This window comes from Bos indicus, chromosome 6 (assembly GCF_029378745.1).
Source record: "Bos indicus isolate NIAB-ARS_2022 breed Sahiwal x Tharparkar chromosome 6, NIAB-ARS_B.indTharparkar_mat_pri_1.0, whole genome shotgun sequence".
Classification (NCBI taxonomy): domain Eukaryota; kingdom Metazoa; phylum Chordata; class Mammalia; order Artiodactyla; family Bovidae; genus Bos; species Bos indicus.
Window position 1 is genome coordinate 32,544,265 of NC_091765.1, and position 14,719 is coordinate 32,558,983.

Below are 14,719 nucleotides of genomic sequence, written 5' to 3' on the forward strand. Positions count from 1 at the left end.
TGCATTTTAAAATACAGGTGAGTACATTTCTGATGGGAAATTTTCAGTTGGCTTTAATTCAGCAAAGTTTACCTGACAATTCTAGTGGAACTGCTGCTGCTGCTGCTGCTGCTGCTGCTGCTGCTGCTGTGTCGCTTTAGTCGTGTCCGACTCTGTGCGACCCCATAGATGGCAACCCACCAGGCTTCCCGTCCCTGGGATTCTCCAGGCAAGAACACTGGAGTGGGTTGCCATTTCCTTCTCCAATGCATAAAAGTGAAAAGTGCAAGTGAAGTCGCTCAGTCGTGTCCAACTCTAGCGACCCCATGGACTGCAGCCTACCAGGCTCCTCCATCCATGGGATTTTCTAGGCAAAAGTACTGGAGTGGGGTGCCATTGCTTTCTCCGTCTAGTGGGGCAGAATTTTGCAATTAACTCATTCCATTATGTGGGAAAAGCAATTATTAAGTAGAGCCCAGATTAATGAGGAGAGGAATTGGTAAGAAGATTACAAGCTGACCATATGTCAACCCATATAAAGCATCCATACTCTACTTGATTATATATGAACAGACCTTGGAAAATCAGGCTGAGTTGGGAAACCAGTTGTATTGAAGCTTCAGTTTTGTTTCCTATTTGGATTGGTTATGAAGGAAAAAATTTGAGGACCTATAGTGAATAAAAGTAACCCATTTATATCACTCAATTAGAGAAGCAAAGAGAAACAAAAATATTACTTTGTTTTTCAAATACAGGAATGATACAGTGGGAGAAGCAGATTTTTCAAACATTTATTTAAACTACTTCCTTAATTTTCATTAGAAGAGATACTACTTATGAGGTTGCATACGGTTTTCACATCCATTATTTTGCTTTGTAGAATGAAATAAGCAATGACATAACTCAAAGGAGTTGCTCACTGAAGGCTTTTAGTGTATACAACCCCTTAAGAAAAAAAAATTAAACATATCAAAATAGTTTCTCTCTAAATAACATTTTTGTCTCTATTACTTTTAGGAAGAATTAGTATCACTCACTTTCATAAAGACTGTTCCAGCTGAAATCTGGGAATAAGTGAGGACTTAGCCAACCCCCTTAGGGTAGCACAAAAATGTGCCCCACCATATGTATCACATGTGGCATGCATACACTGCCATGGGGTACAAATAAGGTCAAATTCCTGGAAACTCCCCAAGACTTACTGCCTTAGTATCTCTGAAATAGCAGCTGGGAATCTAAATTATTTGCAACCACATAGACTATTATTTGCATAGTAAAATTTGAAAACACTGTATTTTTCAGGAAATAATTTGCATCAATATAGAAGATCAGGAATTAATTATTGTCACAGGCAGCAACAGATTGATGGCACAAAAGCAATAATTTATAAAAGATAATTGAGTTTATTAAGGATTAAAGTGAAATAAAATCTATTCTTGCCTCCTTTGTCGAAGATAAGGTGTCCATAGGTGTGTGAATTTATCTCTGGGCTTTCTATTTTGTTCCATTGATCTATATTTCTGTCCCGGTGTCAGTACCATATTGTCTTGATGACTGTGGCTTTGTAGTAGAGCCTGAAGTCAGGCAGGTTGATTCCTCCAGTTATATTCTTCTTTCTCAAGATTACTTTGGCTATTCGAGGTTTTTTGTATTTCCATACAAATTTTGAAATTATTTGTTCTAGCTCTGTGAAAAATACCGTTGGTAGCTTGATAGGGACTGCACTGAATCTATAGATTGCTTTGGGTAGTCTACTCATTTTCACTATATTGATTCTTCCGATCCATGAACATGGTATATTTCTCCATCTATTAGTGTCCTCTTTGGTTTCTTTCACCAGTGTTTTATAGTTTTCTATATATAAGTCTTTTGTTTCTTTAGGTAGATATATTCCTAAGTATTTTATTCTTTTCGTTGCAATGGTAAATGGAATTTTTCCTTAATTTCTCTTTCTATTTTCTCATTATTAGTGTATAGGAATGCAAGGGATTTCTGTGTGTTGATTTTATATCCTGCAACTTTACTATATTCATTGATTAGCTCTAGTAATTTTCTGGTGGAGTCTTTAGGGTTTTCTAGGTAGAGGATCATGTCATCTGCAAACAGTGAGAGTTTTACTTCTTCTTTTCCAATTTGGATTCCTTTTATTTCTTTTTCTGCTCTGATTGCTATGGCCAAAACTTCCAAAACTATGTTGAATAATAGTGGTGAAAGTGGGCACCCTTGTCTTGTTCCTGATTTTAGGGGAAATGCTTTCAATTTTTCACCATTGAGGATAATGTTGGCTGTGGGTTTGTCATACTGCTGGGCATACACACCAAGGAAACCAGAATTGAAAGAGACACATGTACCCCAATGTTCATTGCAGCACTGTTTATAATAGTCAGGACATGGAAGCAACCTAGATGTCCATCAGCAGACAAATGGATAAGAAAGCTGTGGTACATATACACAAATGGAGTATTACTCAGCCATTAAAAAGAATACATTTGAATCCGTTCTAATAGGTGTACAAAACTGGAGCCTATTACACAGAGTGAAGTAAGCCAGAAAGAAAAACACCAATACGGTATACTAACACATATGTATGGAATTTAGAAAGATGGTAATGATAACCCTGTATGCGAGACAGCAAAAGAGGCACAGATGTATAGAACAGTCTTATGGACTCTGTGGGAGAGGGTGAGGATGGGATGATTTGGGAGAATGGCATCGAAACATGTATAATATCATATGTGAAATGAATCACCAGTCCAGGTTTGATGCATCATACAGGATGCTCAGGGCTGGTGCACTGGGATGACCCAGAGGTATGGTATGGGGAGGGAGGTGGGAGGGGGGTTCAGGATGGGGAACTTATGTACACCCGTGGCGGATTCATGTTGATGTATGGCAAAACCAATACAATATTGTAAAGTAAAAAAAAAAAAAAAAAGTGATGAAAACCCAAATAAACTCAAAGATGGGATTGAAATAAATAAATAAAATCTAGGTGTCCTGATTTTAAATCATTATTAACTAATTATACCTTCCTGACCCTATGCAGCATTCTCACAGCCTTCCTCCAGAGAGAGCTCCTTCAGATCTAATGCCAAGAATAACAGAACCTAATAGTAACTGAGTATTTATAATCTATTCCCTACACCTTTCTAGTTTAGGCAAATGGCCACCTAGAAAAGGGAGAGAAGCTATTAGTTCCAAATACCTTAAGCTCCCCCCATTGCAGTCTAGGAAAGATGCTGAGCTACCTGATTATGTCATGGCTGTATTCCTGTCTGTAACATTTTCTTTAATGTATTCCTATTTGTAACATTTTCATTTTAGACTCTCAAAAAGTGGCATGAACACATTTCATGCATTAGGAGAAATATTAAACTGTAACAACCAAGAGAAAAATGTAAATCACAGTTTCCTAAGGATTTTTACAGACTACAAATCTAATTCCCATTTATAAAGTGGATGCCAGCAATTTATGTATGAAATAATATATCCTTTTAAATTTTGTGCCTTTAATTTAGCTTCTTTTGCAAGTGTTCATAGCACTTAAATTCCATCACATTACTCAAAGATATATGTTTCCCTGGGACATTTTAAAACGGAAAAATCTCATGTAGAGCTTCAAATGATCTAAATGCTAGAAGACTACTTTCTTGACTCTCAAATTAAACCATAATCTTGTTAACAATTGGTAAAAAAAAAAAAATGTTATTTGGTTTCAGAGTTGTGTGTTTGTGGTCTGTGTGTATGTGTGCATACCTTGCTACAATCAATACTCTATCCTAAGAGACTTGAAACCTTTTAATCTTGTTTGATACTCCAAAAGTCATTTCTAATTCTACTTTATCTCCTTTTCTGTTTTGTTTGTGGATACCGTAGGAGGGTGAGAGATGAAGTTTCTTTATTCTTCCATGGCATCAAGGACTCTCAAAGCACACATTATGAAATAAGAACCAAAGTCTAAACATAACAACACAAGTTATGTTTGCCAAATTTGTAAATCAAGCTAAGATACCTCATTAAAATTATTGAAAGCATCAAAAAGCAACTCTTCAAGCACGCATCAGGAAATGCTAATACTACACATGCTTGCTTGAAAGGCTCACAATCTTACTGCCATCGCCTTCCTAGACACACCAATTTAGATGCAGGGTGCCAGCCAAGATAGACCATCCAGTCAATCAGTAGGAAAGAGTGACAATACAATGTCTCATTTCTGCTGCTGCTACCGGTACCTACAGACCTCATACCAAGCCTAGTCTATGTGGCTTTAAAAAATGTCCACAGTACTTTAAAGGGTAATAACAGAAGAAGCAGAAGTCTGAGGGTACAGAAAAAGAACCAAAAAAGAGAAAGAAAAATAGAGGAGGGAAAGGTTCTTTCATAGAAACTGAAATCTCTAGCAGACACTTCTTCCAATTACAAAATACCAGTGAAGGAGAATGACATTAATTTACCACCTGAAAATGGGCAAAAACAATTTTAATGTTTTGGAATAATGCTTTATGTCTAATAGAATGTGGACTTTAATGTGATTTCCTCCATGTTGAAATATCATCTTTAGAGTTATTTTTCCAAGGTTATGTGTGATGAGCAAAAATGCACATGGGGAATTTGTTCAGCCCTTTTATTTCAAGTTATAGCACATATGGGGAGAAAACATTTCAATTTAACATTCATTAGTCAAATGAATTGTTACCATTCTTCTTGACATGTATTCATGTTTAGGATTGTTTGATCTGCTAAAAGCTTAGAATACAACATACAGTACAGAGAACCTGTATCCATATTTCAAGGACAGAAGAAATTACCTCAAATGTGGACTATTATCATAAAAAAGATGTTTCAGATTTGCAAAAACATGCAGTACCTCCATCTGGTAAATGGTAACTACTAAAATATTTATAAATACCACAGCATAATTCACATGTCACACATGGTAGTGATATTCACTTTTCATGTCTCCCAATTAAAAGCTATTGTTTATGGTAAAACACACTGTAACACATTTGTGTATCTAACAGAAAAATAAATGATTTCCTTAATATCTCCTCAGGGATTACTCTCTCATCCTGCTGTGCAAATAATGTAAATATAATACTGAAGGAGGTAAAACACTATAGCTTACTGACATTCATTTATGTTTGTTTTCAATAACATAATACAACAAATTGTTTCTAGATGAGCTTAGGCTCATAATTGCTGATCTTTATTTTTCTTTTAAACATTCTCTCACTAGAATGGCTGAATACTATGCAGAATTTAGATATCTTTCCTAGGAATAAAGTGTATAGATAAGCAATATACACAAAACAAACCATTGCCCATAAACAACTTGAATAAAGATTCTAATAATTTATGTGACTCAAACATATACCACACATTGTATAACCACAACTGGATTGCTGTTCATTTATAATGGAAAGTACATTTGAGTGTAGCTAAAGAGATCATGAGGCTAACTAGATACCCAGTCCAAGCCCCACTACTTTCACAGAATAGAGCATGTAAAGGCAAACCCATGGCATATTGGTGTACCAGATATCAGGAGTAACTCTTAACTTACTTTCAGATTAAAAAACAGGTGTTGAAACTTTCTTTGGTCATTTCTGACTCCACTGAAAATAAATTTAAATTTCTACTTGAATTTTTTTGTTTTTAACTTTTTTTACAAAGAAGGTCAAAGAAAAAATGTTTTTTAAAATGTACCTGAAGGGTACAGATATAGGGTAAGTTATGAAAGACTCTGACACTGAGAACAATCTTCTCTAAATCTTTTGAAGGCAGTCTAGTCTGTCGTCCATTGTAAAATTTCCTCAAGCAACCCTCCTTTGAAGATTTTCTTTTGAAGATGATTTTTCTTTGCTCTTCCTAAGATTTCTCATCTATTCCCCCCACATATTACATTATTATATCATATTCTTTGTTTTCACTGTAGGATTATATCGTACTACTTTCTGCACCATATAAAAATTCAACTAAGTCATTTAAGTTCCTTCATATGGCCTATTTTAAATTAATTCTTTCTGTCTGTTATTCAGTTCAGTTTAGTCGCTCAGTAGTGTCTGACTCTTTTCTGTCTGTTTATATACATCCTTAATCATGCCCAGGCTGCATGGACCTCTTTCTCCTCAGCTTGCAAACATGCTCTAACATCTCCTATATTAAAACCCTTTTCTTTGATACTTTTGCCATAAAAGTTCTCTCTAAATTTTAAGAAACTATGGAAATATTTACTCTCTTTTGTTGCTATTGCATATCTATCCATGCAATATTGAGTAGCTACTATTTGCCATATACCATTCCAGCAGCTTTCAAATATGGTCTGAGGATCTCTCACATTCCTTATATACATCCAGGGTCTCATAGGAGGTTAAAACTACTTTCAAGATAATACTAAGATGTTATTCGCCTTTTTCATTCTCATTTTCCCATGAATGCACAGCAGTTTCCCAAAGGCTGCATGTCTTTTAGCTCTGGTGGCTAATGAAAAGTGTGCTTATATATTTCTCAATTTTAAAATTTTTGAAGCTTAACTTTTCATATGGTTAAAAATCACTAGTTATCATCCACATACAACAGAGGCTGGCAAACATTTTCTTAAAAGGACAAGACAGTAAATAGTTTATACTCAGCAGGCCATATGACATCTGTCACATTACTCAACTCCGCCACTACAGAGAGAAAATAACCATGAACAATACAAATATAAATAGGGTAGCTCTATTCAAATAATAACTTATTCACAAAAGCAGGAGATGGGCTGGATTTGGCCTGCAGGCCAAACTTTGTCAATCTCTTTGGTCTTTGGGTTCTCACTGTTTTTATTTTTATTTTTTTAATGTAAAAGGAGTTCTGAGATTTAAGAATGTAAAAACCACTGGAAAGCTCCTAAGGTCAAATTAACCCTTATGATGCCACACTTCAGGAGCTGCCTGAAGAGAAAGCTAGACACAGTGACATTTGGATCCCTGTTATACTGGTGACCAGTGAAGGACAGTATGAGGTCAGAAGAGGAACTACTGCATTCAATCCAGGAGTTGGGGTCTGGGTATTATCAAAGAATACATTATAAAGAAATAGTATCTATATTTTCCAGTATACAGTCAAGATGAAGACTGCCATTTTGGGTTATAGAGTTCTCTTTTCCTTACTACACATAAATCAAGGCATAAGGTTATATTTAGAAAACGTGTGTGTATTTGTGTTTTAAGTAAAATAATCTGCCAAACCCAACCTCTTCTAGCTGAATTGTATATTATGCTAATTGTTAATTTTTAAGAATCTCAGATTGAGTGAAGTGCTTTTTTTATTTTACCATTTACCTGTTATTTTTTAAAGAAGCAATTTGCTAGTCCATTGTAAATTCTATTATGTTCTCTTCATTTATTACCTTAGAGATTCTAAAGGTGGACTATATCTTACTAGGTGGAATGTTTTACTTGGATTGATTAACTTGGCCTGAGTAGTCTCTGGACAGTTAGGATCTTTGATGTTAAATTCCAGTTCCTGACTTCTGTAAAAGGGTTAAAAACACTAAGAAGACTGAATTAGAGCTATTTTGTATCTGTATATACTCTTATCTTCACATATGAACACAGACATTTTTATGGATACAAATCCTATTTGAACAGGAAGGACTTTAATATTACCATAGTTTTATTAACTCTTGCTGGACTTTGATAGTAACATCCTTCAGAATGTTACCCTTAAGAATGCCAAGCTCTGTAATGCACAGTTACCATCATGCTCTTATTATTTATTCATAATATTTATGCATTCTGTTTGAATTTTTAATCATCACCAATGTATCAATGCTTATTGTTTGCCTTGTTACCTTAATGTTAGTTTTCAGTTTATTCATGACATGAAAGATTCAAATATATTTTTCATTTTTTCTTTCAAAAACTATTTTTAGCAAACACTATTTATATTTTGAAACTGGATTATGTGACCCTAGTAGCCCTGTGGTTATAATGTGTCAGTTACAAAAATAATGACCATTTTTGTAATATGTGGCTGTGCTGTGCTCAGTCCTGTCTGACTCTGCAACTCCCTGGACTGTGGCCCACCAGGCTCCTCTGTCCATGGAATATCCCAGGCAAGAATACTGGAGTGGGTTGCCATTCCCTCCTGCAGGGCATCTTCCAGTCCTAGGCATCAAACTTGTGTCACTTGCATCTCCTACCTTGGCAGGTGGATTCTTTACCAACTGTGCCACCTAGCAAGCCCTTTGGTAATATAATGCAATCACCACAGTTTAGTAACCCATCTAACGACCAAAAAGTTCAATTTCTACCTATCTGCATTTCAGAAATACAAGTACATATTCCAAAGATATGTGCTTAAGAATAACTACAGCAGCTCCTTCCCGGCTGGAACCATGGAGGGTGCAGAAGAGAAGGAAAAGAAGGTTCCTGCTGTGCCAGAAACCCTTAAGAAAAAGCAGAAGAATTTCGCAGAGCTTAAGATCAAGCGACTGAGAAAGAAGTTTGCCCAAAAGATGCTTTGAAAGGCAAAGAGGAAGCTTATCTATGAAAAAGCTAAGCATTACCACAAGGGATACAGGCAGATGTATAGAACTGAAATTCGAATGGCTAGGATGGCACAAAAAAAGGGGAACTTCTATGTACCCGCGGAATCCAAATTGGCGTTTGTCATCAGGATCAGAGGTATCAACGGTGTGAGCCCAAAGGTTCGAAAGGTGCTGCAGCTCCTTCGCCTCCAGCAGATCTTCAACGGCACATTTGTGAAGCTCAACAAGGCATCAATTAACATGCTGAGAATTGTGGAGCCATACATTGCATGGGGGTACCCAAATCTGAAGTCTGTAAATGAATTGATCTACAAGCGTGGTTATGGCAAAATCAACAAAAAGTGAATTGCCTTGACAGACAACGCATTGATTGCTTGATCTCTTGGGAAATATGGAATCATCTGCATGGAGGATCTGATTCATGAGATCTATACCATTGGAAAATGTTTCAAAGAAGCAAACAACTTCCTGTGGCCCTTTAAATTGTCTTCTCCACGAGGTGGAATGAAGAAAAAGACCACCCATTTTGTAGAAGGTGGAGATGCTGGCAACAGGGAAGACCAGGTCAACAGGCTTATTAGAAGGATGAACTAAGGTATCTACCAGGATTATTTTTGTAATCTGGTTAATAAACAATTGAAACAAACAAACAAAAAAGAATAACTACAGCAATACTGTTTGCAATTACACAAATTAGACAAAGAAATGTAAACGTTAATGAATGCAGGAGCAATTAAATTACTAATGGGACAGCCATTTTATGGAAAACCACATAGTCATTTCAAAGACTGAGGCTGAACAACAAATTATTATGGAAACTCCGGAGAAGGCAATGGCACCCCACTCCAGTACTCTTGCCTGGAAAATCCCATGGAAGGAGGAGCCTGGTAGGCTGTAGTCCATGGGGTCGCTAAGAGTTGGACATGACTGAATGACTTCCCTTAGTTTTCACTTCATGCATTGGAGAAGGAAATGGCAACCCATTCCAGTGTTCTTGCCTGGAGAATCCTAGGGACGGGGGAGCCTGGTGGGCTGCCGTCTATGGGGTCGCACAGAGTCGGACACGACTGAAACGACTTAGCAGCAGCAGCAGCAGCATGGAAACTCTCCCCAGATTGTACAAGGCTATGTACATGTAATCCATTGTTTTTTTTTTTCATATGTATTTGTACGCATACATCTATGTATGCTAATTTTAAGAAATGTACTGAAAGAAAATCATCACTGCCTTTCATCCAATTATTCTGAAATTTTAGTCAGTCTCAGAGTCATTTGAAGGCTGGGGAAGGGGAAATGGTCTCACTTTAAAAAGTTTTCCTGTTTGACAGTAGCCCTTGAAATCTGCCTTGTCAGTAGGGTCTCATACAATTCTAATGCAGAAGGCAGTGGTTAAAACTAATGTACAGTCAGTATGAGAAGCAGCAGTCTAAGAATTACCTGCAGAATCTCCTGAACAAGCATTTCTTCTGTAATAAATACATACGTAGCTCCAAGCCTATTTCTCCAGGCATCTTCACTTATCCCTGAATATAAGGTTTCCTACAGGCAGGCCTGCTTATCTTTTGCTTATCTCACCTTACTTTATTTTCCCAATTTCTTTACTCTCTTATGTAAGCCTGAAAAAACTATTAACCTATCTTTAAAATGTTTAGATTATCTCTCAAATTCCTACCTTTGTTTTTATACTTCCTTTTACCCTCAACCTCATCTTCATGCATTAAATTTTATCCTTTTGAGCCACCTCTTCTATAAATTTTTTATTATTCTCAATCACTCTTCTTTCTCTTCACAGTCAATGTAATTGTTATCGAGCACTGCCTTTCCCTTTTAGCATACTATAATTATGTGACTTTTCAACTTATCTCTCCATTAAAGCAAGCTCTATGTAGGGTAGGGTCTTCACGTCTTTGTATTACAAAGTTTCTGATACTCTGTAGATTCTCAACCCAAGCCAACCAAATTGAGTAAAGTGATTTCATTGCATATTTCCTATGCAAAGTGACAGGACAATTTTGTTTAATACACTCTCAAGTGCTATGCTTTATCATACATACCTCAGTCCCAGAACATTCTGCATATGTCCTTCCATGCCCTCTTACCCATTTTTTCTCCATTTCATCACTAAGACCCCACAGACCTCAGCAGGAATTGCAGGCCTACTGAAGAGAAATGCAGTGTCCAGAAAGCATACAAAGATGTATTAGTACTCACTAACCTGTCTCTATCCAAGTAGGTCTCTAAAGCTCTTTGTATATTTGAAATAATATATTCAGTTATTGGAAATGATTTGCTTAATGTCATTCTTCTCTGATGCAACCTTCTTCTTGAGGGTCTGTTTTATTCATTACCATATCCAAGTAATATAGTGGTTGGCTCATGAAAGATATTTATATATTGCCTGATTAAATGACCAAAGCAACCCATTCCTTCAATTCTCCATCTCATAAAATGGTTAGTCTTTATGCCAGAATGTGAAAATCACCTATAGACAATGCTCTATTTTTCCAGTGCCAAATAATGGCAATATATATGGTGCAAATAAATATAAAATAAAAACAGAAACATTTAAAATATTTATGCTACAAAAAAAAGACTTTATCTTTGCCTTGGACATTAAAGAAAATTCCTACTACAAAGCAGTACAAAACAAAATGAAAACCCCAAACCTTTAGATGTGTGAACGAAATATTGATAACATTCACTTCACTTTGCCAATAGCTTTGTACCTTGTACTAATATTGTTTTTTTTTTAATAGCAATATAAAATTTATGGGTGAAATTCTTCAACTGGGGAAATTATTTTCTTAGACAATTTTAGCAAGCTATTACTCTACCACAACTGATATTTTTCAACTCAATGCTGCAAAAAATAGACTTTAAGCCCTGACTATTTTACATGGTCTATCTGAGTTCAGCAAATATCTATAAAAACACTTTTAAAAGCATTGGTTCCCTTGGGTAGTATGGTCATTTTTAGCAATACTGAATCGTGCAAACCAAGAACACAGTATATCTTTCCATCTGCTTGTGTCATCTACACTTTCTATTTTTAGTGTCTTATAGTTTTCTGAGTAATCAAACTTTTACCTCCTTAACTAGGCTTGCTCCAAGGTATTTTATTCTTTTTTATGCAAAGGTAAATGTGTTTTTTTCTATCATTTATCTTTCTACTAGTTCATTATTAGAACATAGAAATACAACAGATTTTTGTCTATTAATTTGTATCCTGAAACTTCACCAAAGTCATTGATGAATTCTAGTAGTTTTTTGGTCGTGTTTTCAGCATTTTCTGTATACAGTATCATGTCATCTGCAAATAGTGACAGTTTTACTTTTTCCTTTCCAGTTAGTATTCCTTTCATTTCTTCTTTTTTTCTGATTATTGTGCCTAGAATTTCCAAATCCATGTTGAGTGAAAGTGAGAGTGGGCCTCCATGTCTTCTTTCTGATCTTTGAAGAAATGCTTTCAGTTTTTCACCATTGAGTATAACGTTAGCTGTGGGTTTGTCACATATGGTTTTATTATGTTGCGGGATGCTCTTCCTATGTTTGCTTTCTGGGCAGGTTTTTACTTTTTTCCCCCATAAATGACCATACAAACAAGGACATGTATAGACTTGATGCAATCCCTATCAAAATGTCAATGGAATTTTTCAGAAACCTAGAAAAACTGATTTTAAAATTAGTATGTAAACACCCAGTCCATTTTAAAGGAGGTCAGTCTTGGGTGTTCTTTGGAAGGACTGATGCTAAAGCTGAAACTCCAATACTTTGGCCACCTCATGCGAAGAAGTGACTCACTGGAAAAGACTCTGATGCTGGGAGGGATTGGGGGCAGGAGGAAAAGGGGACAACAGAGGATGAGATGGCTGGACGGCATCACCGACTCGATGGACATGAGTTTGGGTGAACTCCGGGAGTTGGTGATGGACAGGGAGGCCTGGCGTGCTGCGATTCATGGGGTCGCAAAGAGTCGACACAACTGAGCGACTGAACTGAACTGAAATGAACTGATGTAAACACAAAAGACTCCAAACAGCCAAAACAATCTTGAAAAAGAAGAACAGTGCTGGACGCATCATGCCCCCTGACTTCACACTATACACCAAAGCAACTATAATTAAAACAATATGGCAGTGGCACAAAAAAAGACACTTGAATCTATGGAACAACATAGAGAGCCCAGAAATAAACCAAAGAACTGTGATCAATTAATCTGTGACAAATGAGCGAAGAACAGAAAATGGAGAAAAGACAGTCTCTTCAATAAGTGGCACTGCAAAAATTGGACAGGTACATAAAACAATTAAATTAGAACATTCTCTAATACCAAATACACTCAAAATGAGTTAAAGACCTAAATAAAAGATTGGATAGTATAAAAATCCTAGAGGAAAACACAGAAGAATAGTTTTTGACATAAATCACAGTAATACATTTTTGGATCCCTCACCTAAAACAAAGAGAACAAAAACAAACAAACAAGTTATACCCAACTAAACTTAAAAGCTTTTCATAGCAAAGGAAATCATCAACAAAATGAAAATACAATGTATTAAATGGGAGCAAATATTTGCAAATGATATGACCAATAAAAGATTAATATATAACATATATAAACAGTTTATAAAACTCAGTATTGATAAAACCTAACAACTCAATTAAAAAATAGGTAGGAAAACTGAATAAACTCCCCCCGCCCCCGCTCCCCCCGCCACGCCAAAGGGGAAATGCAGATGGTCAAGAGGAACATGAAAAGATGCTCAACATCACAGACCATCAGGGAAATGTAAGGAAGGAGAGGGTTAGATTAACTGAGAGAGTAGCGTTGAAACACATAAACGATCATACGTAAAACAGGTAGCTAATGGAAGTGGCTGTATCACACGGAGCTCAACCCAGTGCTCTGTGACAACCTCAAGCAGTGGGATAGGCTGGGGAGTGGGAGGGAGGAAAAAAAAGGAGGGGCATATGTATACTGATGCCTGATTCACATTGTTGCATGGCAGAAACCGAGGAAATATCGTAAAGCAATTATCCTCCAATTTTTTTTTTTAAAAAAGCAATGAGATATGATCTCACACTTTTCAGAATGGCTATCATCAAAAAGGACACAACAAATTTTGGTGAGGAGGTGGAGAAAGGATACCTGTACCCAGTAGTGGCAATGTGAACTGATGCGGCCACTACAGAAAACAGTACAGAGGTATCTTTATAAAAATTAAAAACAGAACTACCATGCAACCCATTTAAAATTCAAAAGGATGATGCTATTAAAGCATTGCACTCAATATCTCACCAAATTTGGAAAACCCAGCAGTGGCTACAGCACTGGAAAAGGTCAATCTTTCTCCCAATTCCCAAGAAGGGCAGTACTAAAGAATCTTCCAACTACCAGATAATTGCATTCATTTCCTATGCTAGTAAGGTTATGCTCAAAATCCTTTAAGCTAGGCTTCAGCAGTACTTCCAGATGTACAAGCTGGGTTTAGAAAAGGTTGAGAAACCATAGATTGAACTGCCAACATTCACTGTATCATAGAGAAAGCAAGGGATTTCAAGAAAAACATCTACTTCTTTTTTATTGACTATACCAAAGCCTTTAACTGTGTGGATCTTAACAAATTGTGGAAGATCTTATAGAGATGGGAATACCAGACCATCTTATCTGTCTCCTAGAAACCTGTATGTGGGTGAATACACAACAGATAGAACTTTATATGGAACGACTAACTGGTTCAAAATTGGGAAAGAAATATGACAAGGCTATATAGTATCATGCACAGAGAATATCATGCAAAAATGCCAAGCTGGATCAGTTACAAGTTGGAATCAAGATTTCTGGGAGAAATATCAACAACCTCAAATATGTGGATGATACCATTCTAATGGCAGAAAGCAAAGAGGAACTAAAGAGCCTCTTGATGAGGGTGAAAGAGGAGAGTGAAAAACCAGCTTAAAACTAAGTATCAAAAACAAATCAAAACTAAGATCATGGCATCTGTTCCCATCACTTCATGGTGAATAGAAGGGGAAAAGGTGGAAGCAGTGACAGATTTCCTCTTCTTGGGCTCTAAAATCACTGAGGATGATGACTGCAGCCATGAAATCAGAAGATGATTGCTTCTTGGAAGGAATACTATGACAAACCTAGAGAGTGTATTAAAAAGCAAAGTCTCACTGTGCTGCCTAAGGTCTGTATAGTCA

The 14,719-nt window shown here is 36.5% G+C and overlaps 1 protein-coding gene and 1 pseudogene across 1 annotated transcript in view; one reads left to right on the plus strand and one right to left on the minus strand.

Moving 5' to 3' along the window:
* GRID2 (glutamate ionotropic receptor delta type subunit 2) overlaps positions 1-14,719 on the minus strand; it is a 1,601,543-nt gene that overhangs the window by 1,016,181 nt on the left and 570,643 nt on the right. The window lies entirely within an intron of this gene.
* Positions 8,357-9,147, plus strand: LOC109560335 (large ribosomal subunit protein uL30 pseudogene; annotated as a pseudogene).